The sequence below is a fragment of the Nymphaea colorata genome, chromosome 5 (genome assembly GCF_008831285.2).
Source record: "Nymphaea colorata isolate Beijing-Zhang1983 chromosome 5, ASM883128v2, whole genome shotgun sequence".
NCBI lineage: Eukaryota > Viridiplantae > Streptophyta > Magnoliopsida > Nymphaeales > Nymphaeaceae > Nymphaea > Nymphaea colorata.
The window spans coordinates 2,962,473-2,983,148 of NC_045142.1; the positions used below are offsets into that span (position 1 = coordinate 2,962,473).

Genomic DNA, 20,676 nt, shown 5'->3' on the forward strand with positions numbered 1-20,676 from the left:
TTTCTGATCCTTTTGTGTTAGAATCAAAGCTGCTGAAGGGTGAGTTATGGTATGTCAAACTAGAAGCAGGGACAGAGGGAAGTGAGGACAATAGAGGCTTTGTCCGCGTCTCAAATTTTAAAAACTTTAAAAGTTTATGTGTAAATCTTAAAAAATTTAGTTTAATATATATATAAATTTTGAAACTTTTTATTTCGGCTTATGTTAAAGTTTTGAAACTATAGTTTAGCTCCCGTGACAAAAAATTCTTAGCTCTGCCCTTGACTAGGAGCATAATTTTGGTATGGAAGTGAGACAGGTTGTTGTAATTGGTATCAAAACACAGTTCATTATTCGGATGTGAGGGTCTCATATGCGTAGACACGGATACCTTAAGGGAGAGAGGTGGATTGTAATATATTATTATGTACAGTTTTGTCATGTATTTAAGATTATGGTAAATCTTTATGAGCTTATAAGGAGGTTGACTTAACTACCACTTATCATAATTCCTAACCTTTTCCACTGGAACCGAAGCTGGTAAGAGTAGGTTAATACATGCTAAACTAAGACATTTACTATTATTGTAAAAATGTTAAGAAAATCATCCCTATAAGTTGTTCGATTGGTTGCAAAATCTCTTTATTATGCTTTTTTTTGCTTTTACAAGTATTGGGAACTCAAGTTTTTTGCATGCACAAAATAATATATGGATGCATTAAGAAAAAAAAACTTTTGTTTTCAATCAAACAACTTTTGAGAAAAATATAGGAAAATCACTTGGATAAATGTGAACGGACCTAAGGCGCTGTATTTTTCTTGTCTATGAATCCTGAGCTGCATTAACATTAGCCATAGTAGTGGACACTAGAATGGTTTCTTAATGCACATATCAACTGTTCACTTAATTCCCACACTTTTTTTGCGAGGCATTGTTAGAATTTAGCAATCACTGTTCACTACAGTAACAGCCTAACAGGACGTCGCAGCCTTCTCCTTCTTTTAGATCATGATATTTGTTAGAATACTGGAAAAACCAATATTATCCTGAAAGGCGTGGTGCATTGTTGAAGGAACACGATTGGTTACTATAATATTTATAATTTTTATTATGATTAATTTTTATATATATTTATAATATTTTATTATAATGAATTCTGTTTATATATTATTTTGGATAAACAAAATTATTTTTAAATTTAATTGAGTCTGGCTGGAGCTGGAGTTTTGGAGTCCTGACATCTTGCCATGTGGGAAAATAAAATTTTTATTTATTTTTTGGGAGTTTCATCTCTTTCGCATCGATGGTAAAGGCGTGAAGAATACAGCCCCAAAAATGGACGCTGCTTGGACTTAGTCTTTTTTCAATTAAGTCTTTTCATTGTTTTTACTGAATCAAACAGCAGATCATTTGTTTTCGTGTAGAAAGTTTGTTTTTGTTAACACAAAAAATTTAAACGAGTCGAAAGGTTTTTTTTCAGTTCTTACCTTCTTCCTGTGCCTATAATCAGTCACCCTCCTCTTATCAGCGGTCCCGTGCGCTCCTCATAGCAGGCGTCCGGGTCATTATAGGCACCGCAAAGGATAACAATGGCACCCAAAAAAATCAACGTCGTGGAAGCAGGTTCACCTATCTAATATATTTTTTTTTATTCAAGTTTAGTTTGATCTCATTTGTTGAAGGCCATGGCTTCATCCCAGCTAAATAAAAAAAAAATTGAAAAAATTAAAATATTTTAATTATGCAATGTATTTTTTATTTTAAGTTCAAGTTGAGTTTAACCTCCTCATATTCGAGATTGGAAACGTGGCTCCACCGCTGGTCCACCCGTTCCTGCGTCAGCTTTCCATGCAAAGCAGACCGTCTGCTTTCCATGAAGAAGAGAGACCAACAGGTGACTTTCCACGAAGAGCAGGGAATCAATATGTGTTATTTTAATCAATACATATAAACAACTGAAAAAAGAATTGAAAGTTTGGCTTGAGAGTCGAGCCTTGGTACTCGACGGTTTGAAAGAGTTTGACTTCTACTCGACAGTTATGCAGTTTCATCGCACTCGGATATGGGGTAAAAAATAGCATGCTTAATTTTTACTATTATTTTTATTTAGTAATAATATATCATTTATATTATATATCCAACGCACGAAAACGATCCAGGAACTATTTTCAATTAGTTGGTCCAAAGCAGTTATGCCTCTTGCCCCTGTTCTTATAACGAATTCTTTTCTTTCTTTTAGTTTTAGTTTTTAAAATTTTATCATATATATATATATATATATATATACTTTTTATACTTTAAAAAAATCTCACCCAGGAGCAGAGCCAGGATTTTTTCCAAGGTCGGGCTAAGAGAAACGACGAGGAGTGACGAGTCCGGCCAAACAAAAAAAATTTGATTTTTTCAATACAAAAAAAAAAATTTTTTGCGCTCACCCGGGCCATGGCCTGGGCGGCCCCCCCTCCCTCCGCCCCTGTTTGGATCATTCATAATCTCCTGCATTTTCATTCATAAGAATGAATAACACTAATAGTCATGAGGTAAACAAAGGAGGCAAGGAAAATGTCTTACGAGAGTAATGGGGCATAGAAAGTAGTGATGAGGTTTCCTAGATACCTCTGCATACCTCTGCAGCATTTCCTGCAGCATTATTTCTGCAGCCTGGTCATCCATCTCCAACCTGTTTCCTACCGCCTATCCCTCTCCAACCTGAGATGAACTGTTTGTATTTGTTGAATGCTGCTCAGAGGACTTAGCTAGTTATATAAAGCAGCATGGGGTGGGCATCGGGCCGGGCCGAGTCGACCCATCGGGCTCGAAACCTGGGTCCCGTCTTGGGCCCAGCCCGACCCACACATAGACCCGGGCCCGACCCGATGCCACTGGAGCGCCCTGATTCTAGGCGGACTATGGGAGAGGTGGAGGGTGGAGGGGGGAGGGGGAAGAAGGAGAGGCGGAGGACGTGGAGGCGGACGGGGTCAGGGGGAGGGGGGAGGAAGGAGAGGCGGAGGAGGTGGAGGCGGTCCGGGGAAAGGGGGGAAGAAAGAGAGGCGAAAGATGTGGAGGTGGAGGGGGAAGAAAGAGAGGCTATAAATTTGAGTGTGAGTTCTCAATTCATGGTGCTCTGCCCATCAAAATTCCAAACATTAAAGGGGATAATAAATTACACGTATGTGTGCGTGCAGTTGCTTGTGCAGTCCCAGTTGGCAATTGAATGCAAAACGGAAAAGGAAATTCAAAGAAGAAACTCACGAGAAAACAAAAAATAATATCCAAAACATTTGATGAATGACAGAGTGGAAATTCCAATAAAAGTGCAGATGGAAAACGGCACCTGGGCAGTGAATAATCGTGACTTGAAAATTAATTCAAATAAAAAAAAGACTCTAACTCGGGGCTAGAAATCCGCTCTGTTTAAAACCAGACAAAGTGAATGCCAAATACAATAACCTCATTCATTTTCTAACTCAAGCATCCTAAATTCGTAAGCAATCCAGAATTCAGTTTACCATCACTTCAAGATTCACTGGAATTACTAATGCCTAAAACCCCACCAACCCGTTGATATTGATTATTAAGTAATCAACAAAAAAAAAATTTGACTCGATACAAAATAAATTGAGAGCAAGAAAATTAGATGAGAGTAACGTTCACCATCAGCTCTACAAAAAGGGTAAACACAACTCAAACTCAACATTTTCCGTCCTACCTTTTTCCCCTCCCCCTCTTCTTCTTCTCCCTTCTCCCCCTCCCCAGCCTCTCCTTCTTCCCCCTTCCCCCTCCCCGCCGGGCCAAGATGATTCGCGGGTCGACCCCAGGCAGGGACCCGGGTTTCGGGCCCGACGAGCCGACCCGGCCCGGACTGATGCCCACCCCACGCTGCTCTATATAACTAGTTAAGTCCTCTGAGCAGCTTCGACAAATACACACAGTTTATCTCAGGTTGGAGAGGGAGGAAATGCTGCATAGGCATCTAGGGAACCTCCTCCCTACTTTTTATGCCCCATTACTCTGGTAAGACTTTTTTCTGCGCCTCCTTTGTTTACCTCATGACTATCAGTGTTATTTATTCATTCTTATGAATGAAAATGCAGGAGATTGTGAATGATCCACAGAGGGAGAGGGGGCCGCCCGAGTGAACGCAAAAAAAAAAAAAATTGTATTGAAAAAATCAAATTTTTTTATTTTGACCCGACCCATTGGTTAAGTTAAGTTCTGGTTCTACCTCCCACCAAAGCCACTCAAAAAGAGCATGACAAATTTTTTATGATTACCCGGTCATTATTTTGCGTTTCTGACCCCTATAAAAGTAGGGCCGTTGTGTGGAGAAGAAGTCTATAGCTCTCTCTGGGTGCGTCACGAGTGACTCCCCTCTCCCTCCTCTTCCCAATTTGTTGAACTTACTATTAGTTCATCGTTTGGGGTAGCAAAAAAATGTATTGCTCAGAGGGCGCCAGTCATGGGACTAGGAGAGTTGCAGGCTTGCAGCAGCCGTCTTTTTTCTTGTTCATCGTCTCTCATCACTATTTCACGAGGCCATCAACCTGCTTTCCCGATATCCAGATCCCAATGGCACTGAAGCACGTCTTCCGGTCCATCCACACAGAAGGTGGAGGTTCCCCCCAACCGAATGCAATCGAGACGAGAAGCTCACCTCGTGGGCCAACGTCAACATGGGGCTTTCCTTCCCGGCCGGCCTCGCTTTACTGAGCGTATCTTCTTCTTTGATCAATGAGCAATTCACTAGCTTCGCCACTTACGCCATGGGAGTACACGTGGCTTTTTTACTCTCCATGACTGTTTACTGCATGCCGTCTTGCTTATACAAGACTATAAAGGTTACCATTCTGTCCATTTCCTCTGCAATCATCAAGACTATAAAGGTTATCATTCTGTCCATTTCCTCTGCAATCATGTCTGTTGCCTATGCTTTGGTGTTAAAGGTGGTTCTCTGTAAGGGCGCAACTTCGGTTACTCCTGCATTGCAGGCTTCAAGCCCCTCCTTGATTTAACAGAGAATATATCGTCTGTGCGTTGAAGCTTTGTTTCTTAGTATTGTCGTATAAAAAAGAGAGAGAGAGAAAGTACAGCTATGTTGGAAGTACGTTTTCTGGTTACGTATGCTCAGGGGCGGAGGGAGGAGGGGGGCTGCCCGGCCATGGCCTGGTTGAGCGCAAGAAAAAAAAAATTTATATTGAAAAAATTAAATTTTTTTAGCTTGGTTCGATCGATTGCTCTTAGTCGCTTTTTTTAGCCTGACCTGACCATTGAATCGTCTTGGCCGGACTCTAAAAAAAATTTTGGCTTCGCCCTGTGTATGCCACCGGTGATGATGTATGTTTTTGAGAGAAAGAGAAAGTATAATGTTGAAAGTACGTTTTCTTGTTTGAAATAAAGAGCTTTACAGGACTACTAAGGTAAGGTGCTTAATACTTTGTATTCTAGTTGAATTGATTTGATTTGGAGCTGGCTTCTACTTTATGGTTTTCGATCTGGATTTTGTGAGTTCTGGGATGAGATTGAAGTAGGAATACCGTCCAATCGTTTGGGTGTGAGAGTTTGCATGTTGAGATTCTGATCCGTAGCCACGATGCCGTTTATGAGGATGATCCGCCGATTGATCGGATCATTATAGGTCGGGATATTGGAAAAAGTGTCCTAATTTTATCCGGCTTTCCTGGGTAACGTAAGACGTCAACTGATCCTGGTTGTTCTGGGTCGTGGGGAGCGAATCTATAGCCACGCCCGCTTTCTTCGTCCTCTTCTTCTCCACTGGGTTCCGTGCCAGCTGAACCAAAAGAACCAGTCTCTATCTCGCTTTCTGTATTCGGCTTTCCATCAAAGATAAACGACGGCCTATTCCGGTTCAAGTGAGTAGACGTGCCATGGTTTCGTTTCTTCACCAGAGAGTTTTGGGTTCCTGTGTTTCTTCATCTTCCCTCCTCCCCTTGTAATAATCATCATCGCTCATGCCATCTTCACCGACTTCGAAGGGTGTCGGCAGCTTTGGCAGTGTCATACCAGACCAGGGTATTAGCTAGGTCGTCCTTTTGTCCGTATGATTTCTGTGTGCTCTCTATTTCGCTAGTTTTCGTTTGGCTAATTTCTGATATGGTCTCTATGATTTTGGCCAATCTGAGTATTGTTGAGGCTTTGCCGAAGAGGGTAAGATCGGGAGCAAAGGCTTTTATGTGCTGAAGAAGGTTCCGGGTGATCCTTTTTTAGCTCCGAAGATGTTGGCTATCTGATTTGCATGTTTTGTGCCGCTTGAACTTCGTGTACCCTTGGCGACGTTGGATTCACCATCTCCTTACGGAGTTTATGTTGTGGATAGATGGTGGCTTGGGTTTAATTTTCTATCGGTGTTGTTTAGATGCGCAGCAACTTTTAATTGCTCGAATTCTTTCACTGGCGTCATATGTACAGACTATTTGCCTAGATCTTTCTTGTGGCTTGACGGTCCGGCAGGAGCTAAAGTTGCTGATATAAGGTATTGGTGATGGTATGAACAACAAGGAAGAAAAGAAAAACATGGCAGTGAAAAAAAAAGCCCAAATTTGGTTTCACGCTTTTTTATCTTGTCCTGTCTGAGAATAATATTCAAACGTTGAACAGTTAATGTCTGATCAGAGCTACTATAATCTACCAGCGTCCGAGTAATCTTATATTCGTGCACAATTAGCACATTGTGCATTCGACCTGCGCTTGCCAATTCATGACTGATGTGCGTTTCATGTTTCAGAATGATTAAGGCTGGATTAAGATGTCTGCCGTTGATTTTTTTTTCTTCATTAACTGCATATTGCAACAAGAGAGACATGGCATCTTCTACAATTTGCAGGCAGTCGTCTGTCTCGGCTGGAATAGTAAAGGCCGCAAAGCCGCTTTTTCTCTTTGTCCTTGCTTTTAGGGTTCAAACCTGTTCGGTATCAGGCGATGAGACCGGTCCCATTAATATACCGAATGAGGATAGGCTGAAAACTAAAAGAACAGCGCAGATGGCAGGACGCATCGTAAAGTTGCCCAAGTGGCAACCTGATCCAGCACAAACACAAAGGCAACACAAGGCGCTCGGTCGACAACGGAAGATTGGAACTCTCTTATTCTTGTTCTTCTTCCTCCTCATTTAAAACGGGCAATTTGAAAGATGAAGTGAACGTATGAGAGAAAAAAAATTTGCCGTTTGTTAATGGAGCCGAGTGGATCCAAAACATGGTGAATGGGGTGGTCTAGGGTCCTCTGTTTGTGTGTGGAACTTTTCTGGATCAGCCCTTACTGGAGGCAATGAAACTTGACTACTAAAATTTAAACTCGAGCAAGACTGTCGCAATCATTCCTTGGGGTTCGTTTGATGGCTTGAAAATTTGGAATTGGAAATATATTTCTGAAAATATATTTTCTAGAATAAAAGAATGAGAAAAAACTTTCTCATTCCCATTAACTGAAAAATATATTTTTAGAAATATATTTCTTTTGTTTGATGATAAAAAAAATATTTTTAGATTTCTAAAAAATTATTTCTTAATTTGATAAAAATTATTTCTAGATTCTTTTAAAAATTATTTTGCAAAAATCTGGCATCCAAACCTTAAAAAGAAAAAGCGCAATCCGTGAACCGATTCGTTTTGATTCGGCTTGTATCAGGCTTTAAAAGCTGTTCAATCGCTCCTCGGAACTTGGATCACAGGGCGACATGTGAACCATTAAATCTTTTGCTTACTATTAATTTTTGCCACCTTCATTTCTTACAGATGAATTTGTCTTTGCAATTTGAGAGTGTATTAAAAAGGGTACTGCAACAAGACGTGGCTGAGCAAGAAAGTAATGATTGTAAGCTGTCGTATAATTACAATCTTTGTATTTCTGGAATTTCATTCAAGATTTCTACATCTAGTGTTTCTGGTCTCCGTTTCATTGATAATATCCATGGTGCAACTTTGAGATTCTAGAAAGTGGTGGGATGTTGCTACTCCTTATTTGCTAGTATTGGCTACATTATCTTTACGCCCATTTTTTGAACAAACCAATGGAAAATGAGCTACTAAAGCGACTACTTTTTAGCATCAAAATTTTATAGGTTTTAACTATCAGGTAACAGTTACCTGGCACACAACACCATAAACCGTCACTGCACCATATATAAACCCTGACTAATTGTAATCTACCATATATAAACCCTGACTAATTGTAATCTAGTACCTATTTTTCAACGACAAAGTTTTAAATTTTAGCCATCCGCTAACTCTATATACATATAACATTCGATCATAGACAAAAGAAGTTAGACAAAGTATCACTGGGATACTTTTGAAACAACATTTTTTTTTGTTGCTCAAGCACACAAAATAAGTTCTTTTATATATAGTTAACAGTGTTTATTGCTAAAGCTTATGAATTGAAGATAAATCCAACTGATATGCCTCTATGCCAGTGAAGCGACACATTTTGGTCAGGAAGTGTCAAATATATAAATTTCTAACTGAAAAGGAGTTGTAACATATAAATGTATGTATTTGCGTACAGTTTTCCAGGAAACGCTGAAGAAGGCGAGTGCCTCTCACTAGAATGTGGCTCCACCACTTTCTTCAGCAACACATAGCTGATGCATTATCCGTATGAGCAGGAGCTTAGATAGGTGGGGACTCCTTGGGCCATATACCCTATGGAACCCATTTTTTGAAAGTTTAGATTAGTGGTTAAACTTGAGCGGATCCGGGTCCAGTTATATAGGATAGCTTCACGAGACCTCCATGACTAATTGAAAATTTATTAAATATTTGCTTAGTGCTCCATTAAAAAAAGAAATTGTTGCATCACCCCTACGTTTGAGGCCAGGTGAAGTCTAAGCATGACTTTCAAATTCAAGTGACAAGAAGTCTCAGCATGACTTTCAAATTCAAGTGACAAGAAGGTTCATTCCTCTCACTTCTAAGCAATTTCGTTGTTCATGAAAACGTAAACGTTTGCAGAACATTTCTTATTGGCAGCTCATAGATCAAAACCTTACATTACAATATAATATCCACTAGTAATCGTGAGACCCCAACTCTTAATTGTAAGGGTCCCAAAGGAAGCATCCCTCCGGCTGTACAACACTTGAATAGATAGAGATGAAAGGCAGAATTTGTAACCCCAACTCTTAATTGTAAGGGGCCCCAAAGAGAAGCATCCCTCCGTCTATCAAGCACAAAAAATATGCCGTTTATGTATCGTGAAGGCAACATCATAACAAGGTTAAGACTTGATTTAGCAACGTAATGTGGCATCGCGAAACGCCATTGTAATACATAGCAACACCAGGGTCTCCACATGTCATTTTTAATTATGTTCCACCATTTTAAGCACAACAGTTTAAACTCTTTAACTCTCCAACTTGACATTCTTCATACAATCAAAACTTTGCTCTTCTATTCCTTGCGTCTAAATCAAACTCATTGTAATTGGAAAATAAAAATTATTGTTGTCACTAGTGGATTTTATAGTTGACATAAGTTCCTTAGTGATATTGTATCTACGAAATCAAGATTCATATCTCTCAAACTCTCTCACATGGTCACATGCTAAGACACCTTTCCAAATGTAAAATAAAGGTCTAAACCAACTGTAGCACCTCATTATGTGAAGTTTATACGATTATGAGAAACTTCCAAGAGCATAAAAGAGGGCTGGCTCAATAATCAAACCTACCTGATGTAGGTTGTGGTATGCCAAACCAGGAACATGGCTCCGGCGTGGGACTGGGCCGGGTTGTGATAATTTCTATCAAAACATTTCCAAGGCAAAAACATATTTTTGCAAACAAATTTGATCTCGTACGTCACACTGAAACTATGAACCAGCGGGTAGGAAAGGATTTGTCAATGGAAATTTGGTAGGGACCAATGTATCAATGCAATGGCAAAAAAAAAGGGCAAACCAAATAGTTTTGCAATTAAGAGAGTATAACCAACGAAACGGTCATTTGAGGCCAAAGAATTGTCGCATAACCTACATTAACATTTTATCTTCATGCAGCCTACATTTTTTTTTTTTTTTTAACAATGGTAATAAAAGATCTGCCTTCGTTAATGTGTCCCCATCATGGTTATGAACAGGCCAGATACGTGAAAGAATAAAGGAGACCTAGTGTTTCAGAAAACTACTTTATTAGTTTGCAGAAGTTTGGTCTGCAGGTTTAATGATTTAAGAAGCAAAACAAAAGTTTCAGGTGAGCAAGAGGGTAATTCCACTTTTTAGGAGAGTAGCATGTCTCCAGGGTCTAGAGCTGTAACAGTACCACCGAATTATGAGAAGTTGCCTATAAGACTTACACCCCTTAGGATACAAGAGTACAACCAAGTTTTAAACTGGAGAAACATGGCTTCAACGCATTCCAAGCCAGCCCTTTCGGGCTATGTCCCTTGGGTAAGCTGGTAAGTAAAATTCAACAAAAATTTAAAGTGAGGTATTTAGGAAAGATGGTCTGAACTACTAAACAGGTCCAACATATCAAACAAATTGACACAGACGGGGCTTTTTATAGGGTTAAAGAAATTTCTCGACATTTCAATTGAGTCATGCATTTCCGGGAGGCTGCCTAGCTAGCTATATTGGCGTTCTCAAACTATCGTTGCCGGATGTTTCATAATTCAAATGATGGGTCTTTTCTGATATGAAGAAAAAAATCAAGTTTCATTAAAAAATTATGAAATTAGGTTTAATTATTGAAAGTGTAGAAATGCACGTTTAACTTTAAATTTGTTTTATTCCACAGCATAGCTCGTATAGGCAAAATTAGGCGAGGCTTGTTTTTCAAATTTGACGGTTGATAACCAACCTTAAAATGAAAATTGAAAGTTAAAAATTTATTTTTTGGTGTGGGCCTTGTCTACAGGCAAAGGGTTTGAAAAAATTCAAATGGATGCATTTATTTATTTATTTGTTATGTTAATCTATTAACATATGATCCGTTTATATTGTCTCAAGGGGCATAACATAACTTGTTGGGCTAGAGACCTCATAGGAAACAGGTCTTAGTTTAATTTTTGTATGCAGTGTGCTTCTCGGTCTCAAGGTGGTGCGGTGTAACATCCAAGTTAAAAAGTGCATCATTGTTATAACTGATGTTAACGCAGATCAAGTTTTGTAGACATGAAAAATAGAGGCCCTAGAGATGGAGCTAGATAGCGACCATCGGTGGTTGGGCTAGTGACGTGTGAGTAAGTAGATCTTAGTTTAATTTTTGTATGCAATATGCTTTTTGGTTTTAAGCTCGTGGGGTGCAACATTCAAGTTGATTAATGTAGCAGAAATTTATACTCCAGCACCGAAGGAAATACTAATTTGACTGGGCAGAGCTTGCCAGATTGGGTTGAGGGAGGGGTCAGCTCGAGATCACTCATCCCTAAGAAAGAAAGTTATGTGTGTTGAGTGTACCATGCGTGCTTAATTTATTAAAAATGTCCTCTATAATTTTTTTGTTTTTAATTTTGCCTTTAAAATTTTTTCTTTTTCAATACGAAAAAGGAGTATTTTAGTTAAGGGCTTACTTTAATTTTTGTATGAAATATGTTTTGTCTTTAAGGTGTTGAGGTGCAACATCCAAGTTAGAAGTACACCACCGCCAGAGCTGACGTAATCGCCGCTCAAGAATCATAGACTGGAAAATTAAAGGGCCTTAGGCCGGTTTACATTATTAAAAAAGTTCTCCTATTTAGTCCTATCCAAGTGATTTCCCTGTATTTTTCTCAAAAGCTGTTTGATTGAAAATAAAAATTTTATTCTTTCTTAATGCATCCACGTATTATTCTGTACATGCAAAAATTTGAGTTTCCAATATTTGTAAAAAAAGAAAAGCCTAATAAAGAGCTTTCGCAACTAATCAAATCAAACAACTTAGTGGGATGATTTTCTTAACATTTTTACAATAATTTAGGGATGAATATGCCTATAGCTTTTGTTTTCATATCCGGTTCTCGTCTCTACGAAAACGGTTCTATGTGTAGGGTATTTTGGACATTATATATCATAAGGTTGGGGACAAGGACTCTCCCTTTAGCAGTATTTTAGTCATTACATGGTGAGAATTTAGGGGTGTTTGGATGACACTTTCAAAAACTTGGGATTGTAGATCCTGGTTTTTAATAAGTTTAAACAGCATAGCTTACTTGTTTGGATGGCAAGGCAAAGCAAAAACCAGCTACAAAAAAAAAAAAGGCATGTTTACTTGAATATTAAATGGTAATTATGTTACAGCTCAGACACACACATATATATATATATGTGTGTGTGTGTGCAATTTTTCGGGTTCAGGCTCGAATCGAGGTGGGTATTGGGTACTCGCTGGCGGCCCGACCTAGTGTCCAACCTTATATATATATAAAATAAAGTGTTCTCAAATATAAATTTATAAGCAGAAATAGATAAAAACAATATCAAAAGCCACACCAGCCTTAACATTTAAATCTTTGAAAGGGAACTTGTCACAAGAAAAAAGAATAATTTTATAGAAACTGTAACATCACCAATATAATTTTTTCATCTAACCGGTTAGAGCTAGACAAATGACGGTTAAATTAAAACTTAGAGGAACAGTGACTGTAAATTTTGGTGGAGTCATGAACGAGTTCCCAAGGTCACTTGCAACCAAATTATGTTGCACGCAGCAGGGATGGAGCCAGAATTTTTTTTAGGGGCGGGCCGACGGTCCAACCTCTGGATTCAGGTAGGGCCAAATTGAATTCAAATCCAAAAAATACATATAGCGCAATTAAAAAACTTTATTTTTTTCATTGGCCAGATTAGGGGCATGGCTTAGGCGCGCCCTCCTCTCCCTCCGCCCTTGGAACGCAGTATTTAAGTAATATCACAAATATAATTTTTTCATCTAACGGGTCAAAGCAAGATAAAAGAAGCTTAAATTAAAGCTTCGAGGAACAGTGACTGTAAATTATGTTGGAATCATGGATGCGTTCGTCACTTACAACCAAATGATGTTGCATCATTCAGCAGCAGTTTTAATTGAGAAGCAGCCTGCTAGACAACCATCATTCAGCAGTTCTATCACAAATTTATCTATTACTGTAGTTTCAATTGTGTGCCATCAAAACAGAGTTTTGTGTGAAAGAACTAAGGGGCAGCTATTTTTTTCATTGCAATATTGAAAGAGTTGTTTCCAATTTTTACAAAATAGCTTTTAAATGTCATCAAACAACTCCGAAACCCCTCTCAGTGGCAAATCCAAAACCAGACCGCCAAAACTAAGTTTTAGAGATGCCAACCAAACAGCTCCTTTTTTTTTTTTTTTCCCTCCTTGGCAGGCAGAGAGTTTGGCTTTCTTTTTTGTTCCGTTTTTTTATCCAAGCCAGTTCTAGGAACGCCTCTCAGAACCTGTTCTGAGAAGAGTTTCTTTTTTTTTTTTTTTTTGTGTCATTCAAAAACCTTGCCATCGTCGCAAGATAAGGGTAAGAAAGGCAAAGAGGAACTTTCAGTAAGGCAGAGTTGGAAGGGGCACTCATGAAAAGAGTCGGGAAGAGTAGCGTGCATGGCGGAGCCAGTATTTTTTCAGAAACATGGTAAACATTTCGATCTTTTCAGGTGAGGTCAACTGAACCGACGTCTAAACAATACATGTGCAACTAATTCAATGTAATTTTTTTGTTTTCAATTTGTTGGATCCATGGCCCCAGCCGGCAGCACCTCCTCCCTCCAACCCTGGCTGAAAAGTCAATAGGAAAAGGAGTATAATAACTAGTGCCCTGGTAGAGTCAGGACTCAGAACCATCATGGAAGGAGCTGGGAGGAGTTGATTTTCTAGGGACAGTTTCTTTTTGCGATTCTTACCCTTTCTCAACACCTCATCATCCGCCCCGACTCCCATCTTGCTGGTTTTTGAAGACATTTTTTTGGCCATTCTCATCCTTTCCCAACATCTCCTCCCCTAGGCAGTGACTTTCGACCGACTACCCAATACCCATCCCTCTCCCTCCTCTCTCTGTCAATTTGTCGAACCTCTTTGGGATAGCAAAAAAAATGTGCTGCACAGCGGCCGCCATGATGTGGATTAGGAGAGTTGCAGAAGCCTTCCTTTTTCTTGTTTGGAATCCCCTCTCAGCACTCTTTCAACAGGCCATCAGCCTGCTTCCTCGATATCCACATCCCAATCGCACTGAAGCATGTCTTCCGATTCACACAAGAGGTGGAGTTCCCCTCCCAACTGAATGCAACCCAGACGAAAAGGTCACCTCGTGGGCCAAGGTTAACCTGACACTTTCCTTTGCCGCGGGCCTCGCTCTCTTGAGCGTAGGTTCTTCTTTCATCAATGAGCAATTCACAAGCTTCGCCGCTTACACCATTGGAATATATGGGGCTTTTTTGCTTTCTATGGTTCTTTACTGCATGCCCTCTTCCTTATACAAATACAAGACTATAAATGTTACCATTCTGTCCATTTCCTCTGCAATCATCTCCGTTGCTTACGCCTTGGTATTGAAGGTGGTTCTCTATAAGGGTGCAACTTCAGTTACTCATGCATTGTAGGCTTAAGCCCCTCTTTGATTTAACGGAGAATATATCGTCTGTGATGATGTACGTGGTTGAAATAAAAAGCTTTACAGGACTACTAAGGTGCATTTAATACTTTGTATGCTACTTAAATTGATCTGATTTGGAGCTGGCTTCTACTTGACGCTCTCTATCTGGATTTTGTGAAATTAGGAAAAAGTTTAGATACAACTAACCGGTCCAATCGTTTGGGTGCGAAAGTTTGCACGTTGAGATTCCGAACCTGTAGCCACGATTCTGTTTATGGGGATGATGTCCAATCGTTCGGGATATTGGAAAAAGTGTCCTAATTTTATCCGGCTTTGCAACATAAGGCGCAACTTGTCCCGGTTGCTCTGGGTCAGCGCTGTGGGGAGCGCCCGCTTTCTTCTTCCTCCTCTTCTCCACTCGGTTCCGTGCCAACTGAACCAAAAAACCAGTCTCTCTCTCGCTTTCTGTATTCGGTTTCCCATCAAAGATGAACGACGGCCTGTTCGGGTTCGAGTGAGTAGACATGCCATGGTTTCGTTTCTTTACCAGAGCGTTTTTGGTTCCTCTGTTTCTTCATCTCCCCTCCTCCTCTTGTTTTGCATTTCGCGTTGTTTATCTCGGTTTGATTGATTATGCAGACAATGCCCCGATCACGAGAATGACCATCATTGCTTATGCCGTCTTCACCGTCCTCAAGGGTGCGCATGGCCGTTCGGCGGCTTTGGTCGTGTCTTGCCACCGTATTAGCTTGGTCGTCCTTTTGTCCATATGATTTTTGTGTGCCCTCTATTTCGCTGGTTTTCTTTTACTAATTTGTGATCTGGTCTCTGTGCCTTTTGCCCAATTTGAGTATTTTTGAGGTTTTGCCGATGAAGCAAGATCGGGAACAAAGGCTTTTTATGTGATGAAGAAGGTTCCTGGTGATCCTTTTTAAGCTGCGGAAATGTTGGTCTATCTGATTTGTATGTTTTGTGCCGCTTGAACTTCGCGTACCCGTGACGACGTTGGATTCATCATCTCTTTACGGAGTTTATGTTGTGGATAGATGGTGGTTTGTGTTTCATTTTCTATCGGTGCGGTTTAGTTGCGCGAATTCTTTCGCTGGCGGAAATGTTGGTCTATCAGAGCTTTAATCTACCAGTGCCCGAGTTATCTTATATTCGTGCACAATTAGCACATTGTGAATTTGCTAATATGCTTGTCAATCCTTGACTGATTTGCGTTTTCATGTTTTAGAATGATTAAGGTTGGATTAAGATGTCTGCAGTTGATTTTTTTTCAGCATTAACTGCATATTGTATTTGAAACTTGATTTAGCTGTACTCTTGTGATATCTATGTGTTAAAAACTTCCAGGCATTTCTCTAATATCCCTCAATTTGTACTGTTGTAAAAAAAAAAGTCAGGAAGTTACCTAAAGTCGTATGCTGAAACATTGAGTCAACTCTTTGCATAGCAATATCATGTGCTCTGTTCTCCTAACTAGCATGAGTTTTTGTGTGCACTTGCTAAGAAATGAGCTCTTTATATGTTGTTCAGACTGTGGAAAAACAGAAAGGGAATTTACTAGATTTTTTGTTGGGATACTTGCAAGAAGCGACTGTTTCATTAAGGAGGCTAATGTCTTCTTTGTTTTCTTTTTCATCTACTTTAAAGCTGATGTATGGCTTATATTTGCTTTATTACTTCAGTTTGTTTGAGAAGCAAATTGTCTCAAACAACTATTTATTTAGCAGCCATCAGTTTACCTCTTTCCTAACTGCTTTTATTTATCTTTTTTGGAGGTTAGTTGGAAACTGGGAAGATCAATGCACCAAGGAGATCTTTTTGCACTTAGAAATGACATCCAGCACAAAATTGTTTCTTTTTTTTTTAATTTCATATTACTTCTCTTGCTAAACATTATATATAACAGAAAAAATACCTTCTTTACGACAAGATTATATTTGACATTAAAAGAGACTTGCTTTCCCACAAAGTTCTTGTAATTCTTCGAGTTTCCTGGACTTAATTTCTGTTGACATTCCTTTTCTCAATTTTATCTTTCCGTTTGCCGTCTGCAAGGCTGTCATTTATGCCATCTCTGTTTTCATATATTTATTTGACCACTTGTATTTTGTTTATGCCATGGGCTCTATTTTGATTCGTTTATGTCTTGTCCATGTCATTTTGATTGCCCTTTTGTTTGCCTAGAATAATCATTGCAATGGCCATTATCCATGAGGAGCAGAGAGAAAGTTATCCATGACAGCTTTGTTCCTTCATCTTTCAGAACATATCCAGGAAGGGCTTCATGGCAACTTGATTCCTACTCATCTTCAGGATTCATTTGAAGAGATAATCATGGTAATGTGATGTAACCATTGAATTGTTGAATTTTGGCAATATAACTTTTCAAACTAGTCTTCCATAGATGCTTGCCAGTTACCTACCTAACATTTTTCTTTCTTTTAGTGCATATTTGACATTACCTTCTAGAGATGCTACATGGGTCTGATGAAATATTAGGGAAAAAGTCAGCCCACCTTTTTTTTACAAGGAAATATTTGTTTCAACATCAGCATGGAAGTGTAATTAAAATGCTGGATTTGTTCCTGCGTTTGACCGATGCTCTTTTCTGCTTCTTGCCTTGTTGATTTTTGAATTTTATTGGTTACACTAATCTGATTCAGTTGGGCAGGTTTTATTGACGTCCTTTTTCTCTTGTACTTTGTTCATCTACTCTTTATTGTTGCTCAGTTGATTGACATCTTTGACCTCCTTTCTTTTTGGCAGGTCTTACTACACCTGGTCTACTTGTGGCGGTTGTAGTGCTGCTTGATTTGATGGTTCCCCAATTCATCGGATGAGAAGATTGGAGATATTCCCAAGTCAAATTTGGTAGCAATGAGAGACCAAATATTCTTCTCTCGTTGTTAATGACTAGGTCCACCTTGGATGGTCATATTTCAAAAGCAACACCTTTTAGTGAGGGACTGAGGGTTACTTTGTTCAATCAGTATTGTCTTTCCCTTTACCTCGATTCTATCCCCATGATCCATAGTTTTGCACCAAAAGACCTTGATTGTTCCACTTTTTTTACAGTGTCTTGCTACTTTTCTCTTTTCTTTGTTCAAGTAACTTTGTGTAATAGCACTCTTTATAGTTGATATTCATTTTTGAGACAACCTATTTTGAAAATCATCAGCATCTCCAAGAATGTCCTTTGTGCAATGCTTTTCTTCTTGATATATTCTGCCTGCCTTTCTTGTTGGTCTTCAGACCTCTGCCCCTGCAGTTCCTGCATTCACATGTCTGCCAGGAATCAGATGAAACCTTTACTGATGCTGTTCTGCCAAGCATTTTTGCATTTGTGTTGTCAGTCATGGAGAAACGGCGTCTCTTTGCCTTTCCTGTGAGACTATTTCCGAAGATGTTGTCAGAAAAAAAAAAGTAAAAAGTTCTCTGCAAGGACCAAAGACATTGAGGATACCATGAAGGAGCCATTGGTACTTGATCTGCCTGAATTGGACCCCAAAACCATTCCTGGGATGTTAGCTCCTGCCGGACTGTGTAACACAGCTGAAGCTTGTAGTTTTATGAGGGACAGATGCAGGGGCCACCATTTGTGGAAGCGGCATATGAAGGAGCAGTGGGACAGGGCCATCAGAGAAGCTGCCTTCCGGTAATGGCCGTAGTATGTCATCAGGAAGAATTTGGGTGTTTGAGTAGCTCTGAGTTGTAGCCATTTTCTTCTCTGGCCTGATTATCCATGGATCAATGTTTTCACGAGATGAATAACTGTGTGTGCTAAAAGATGGGGTGACGAACTCTGATTCTCTTGGAAATCCTTTTGGGTGATCATTCATTTATCAAGTAATGGAGTTTTTTTCATTTAGCTAAATTAGGCATTATGTTTGTTTCACATGCAGCCCTACTTCCAGGAGGAAGACAGTGGCCACATGACATTCATGCAACAATTCAATTTGAACATCTACAAACAACACTCACAGGACATCTAATAAACAACTGCAAACTAATGTCCTTCCGGCCATCGAATGCCCGTGGATTTCCTTCCGACACGGTAACGCTAGCAGTGTTGGGATGCTTTGATCCGTATCGGTTGCAATGCAAACTTGATTGATTGGCCGGTAAAAAGGTTTCATGCCAGGTGGAAGCTATTTTTAAAAATTATTTTGCAAAGATCTGGCATCCAAAACCTTCAAAATAAATGCCCAATCCGTGATTCGATTTGTTTTGATTCGGCTTGTATCGGCTAATCGATAAGCAGAAATGTCGGTCGATAGACAATTTTTAGTCATTTCATTCCAAAATTACAGTTTCAAGTAACACAGTTCTTTAATATTTATTTTAACGAAAAATCAAGTGCCATTTTCTTATATTTAAAAGTTGAACCTATAAATAACCAACTTGTATTTTTCCCTATGCTAGGGCAACCGGATGTGCAAAGCCGTGCATTTTCTACTGCCATAACCGGTGTGTAATTTTCATATTTTCTTGTTCTACGTAATTTGAAACCAACTGCATATGATAACTAAAAGAAAAAAGAAAGCTATTTTAGAGCAACATCATGACAAAAATGCCATATTTCGTTTGAAAACATAAGTTTAGGGTAAGCATGAGCCACCTCCAAGCGATTGACGAAGCCTTTTGATGTATGTCACCTGAGTGCGGAGTGTGGGTGCTGGTGTGGGTGCCGGTGCGAGTGCTGGCATGGTATATCTCAAAAAATTTTGGTGCGGCGTGAGAGTATTTTATTATTATTATTATTAATTTATTATAATATTATGTATATAATATATATGACAAAAATTTGTCAATAAACCAACAAAATTATTAAATAACAAGATGAAAATTACAATTTGTTAATCATGATATGAGTATCAATAATCAATTCAATAAGAAATATACTTTAGTTTTGAGTTCACATAATCACAGTTCATACAGTCATCCTACCCTACAGGCTGCAAGCGACGAGTTCGTCGGCTCCACCCAATGCAACGTATAGAAGAGGGAAGAAGAAGAAGAAGGGACTAAGAGGGATGAAGGTCGAAGAAGAGGGAAGAAGAAGGATCGAAAAAGAGGGACGAAGAAGGGGCAACCATCGGCTTTGTTAAAAACTTAAAAAAAAAAACCCTAAAAATTGGACCAAAGTAGACTTTCTCGCCTTTGACCGCACCCGACTCGGGTTAAACGCGAGTCGGAAAAAGACGATTTTAGCCGGGTGCGACTGACCGCACCCGACTCTTGTTTGACCCATTTGGGTGCGCATCGGAGGTGCACCCGAATCCGCACCCGCACCGCGTCGACGCGGGTGCTAGACCAAAACTGCCGCACCCAGGTATCATAGCTTTTGATGTATCATTAACTTTGTGTGCTGCAAAAAATATATGGTATTGTGTGTAGTTTAGGGTAAGCATGAGAGTTAATGATAACAAATCCACTCACAACCTTCTGGAGAACAGTCTCTTTTAGCATAAAATACTGCTCCTTTCCTATTTAACTTTGGGTAAAATATTCCTATATAGTTTTCGCCTGACTTCCAATTTGATCAAATCGAGTTCGCCGTGTCATTTTTCCACGTTCACAATAAAAAATATGTCTTCCATTTTTTTGTAATACATATATAAAGTTCATTGCTATTGTGTGCAGGGGTGTTATTGGATGGCTAAAATTTAAAACTTTGTTGCTAAAAAATAGTTACTAGATTGTGGTGGGATGACGGTTTATGGTGTTGTGTGCCTGATGTTACCAAATAGTTAAAACCTAAAAATCTTAACACCATGCGTGTAAAAGTACCAGTACCTAGGTGGCTGGAGACTTCATTCGATCTCTTCAACTTGATATTCTTCATACAAATAAAACTTGGATCTTCGCTTAGTTGTTTTTAAATCAAACTCATTTGCAATTGAAAAAAATAAAATTTTTATCTCTAGTGAATCTTGTAATTGATGAGTCATATTTTATGAGCAAAACCATGTCACATTATATCTACAAAATCAAGATTCATATTTCTCAAACTCGCGCACATTGTCACATGCCAAGACACCGTTCTAATGATCAAATAAACAGTTTGAACTAATTGTAACACCTCATTATTATCAAATCAAGGTTCAGGAATATACATGAGTGTTGGCTCAGTGAGTAGTTGTTATAGTTTCTGATCCGTGCTAGAATCAAAGCTGC

General features: G+C 39.2%; 1 long non-coding RNA gene across 2 annotated transcripts; it reads left to right on the plus strand.

Moving 5' to 3' along the window:
• The first annotated feature begins 14,226 nt into the window (after window positions 1–14,226).
• LOC116254901 (uncharacterized) lies at window positions 14,227–17,673 on the plus strand. Of its 2 annotated transcripts, XR_004172775.2 has the most exons (4): window positions 14,227–14,584; window positions 14,675–15,004; window positions 15,130–16,836; window positions 17,266–17,673. It is a non-coding gene; the product is annotated as an uncharacterized LOC116254901 (long non-coding RNA). The 2 variants fall into 2 exon arrangements; XR_004172774.2 differs by having other exon boundaries at window positions 14,228–15,004.
• Window positions 17,674–20,676: the final 3,003 nt, after the last annotated feature.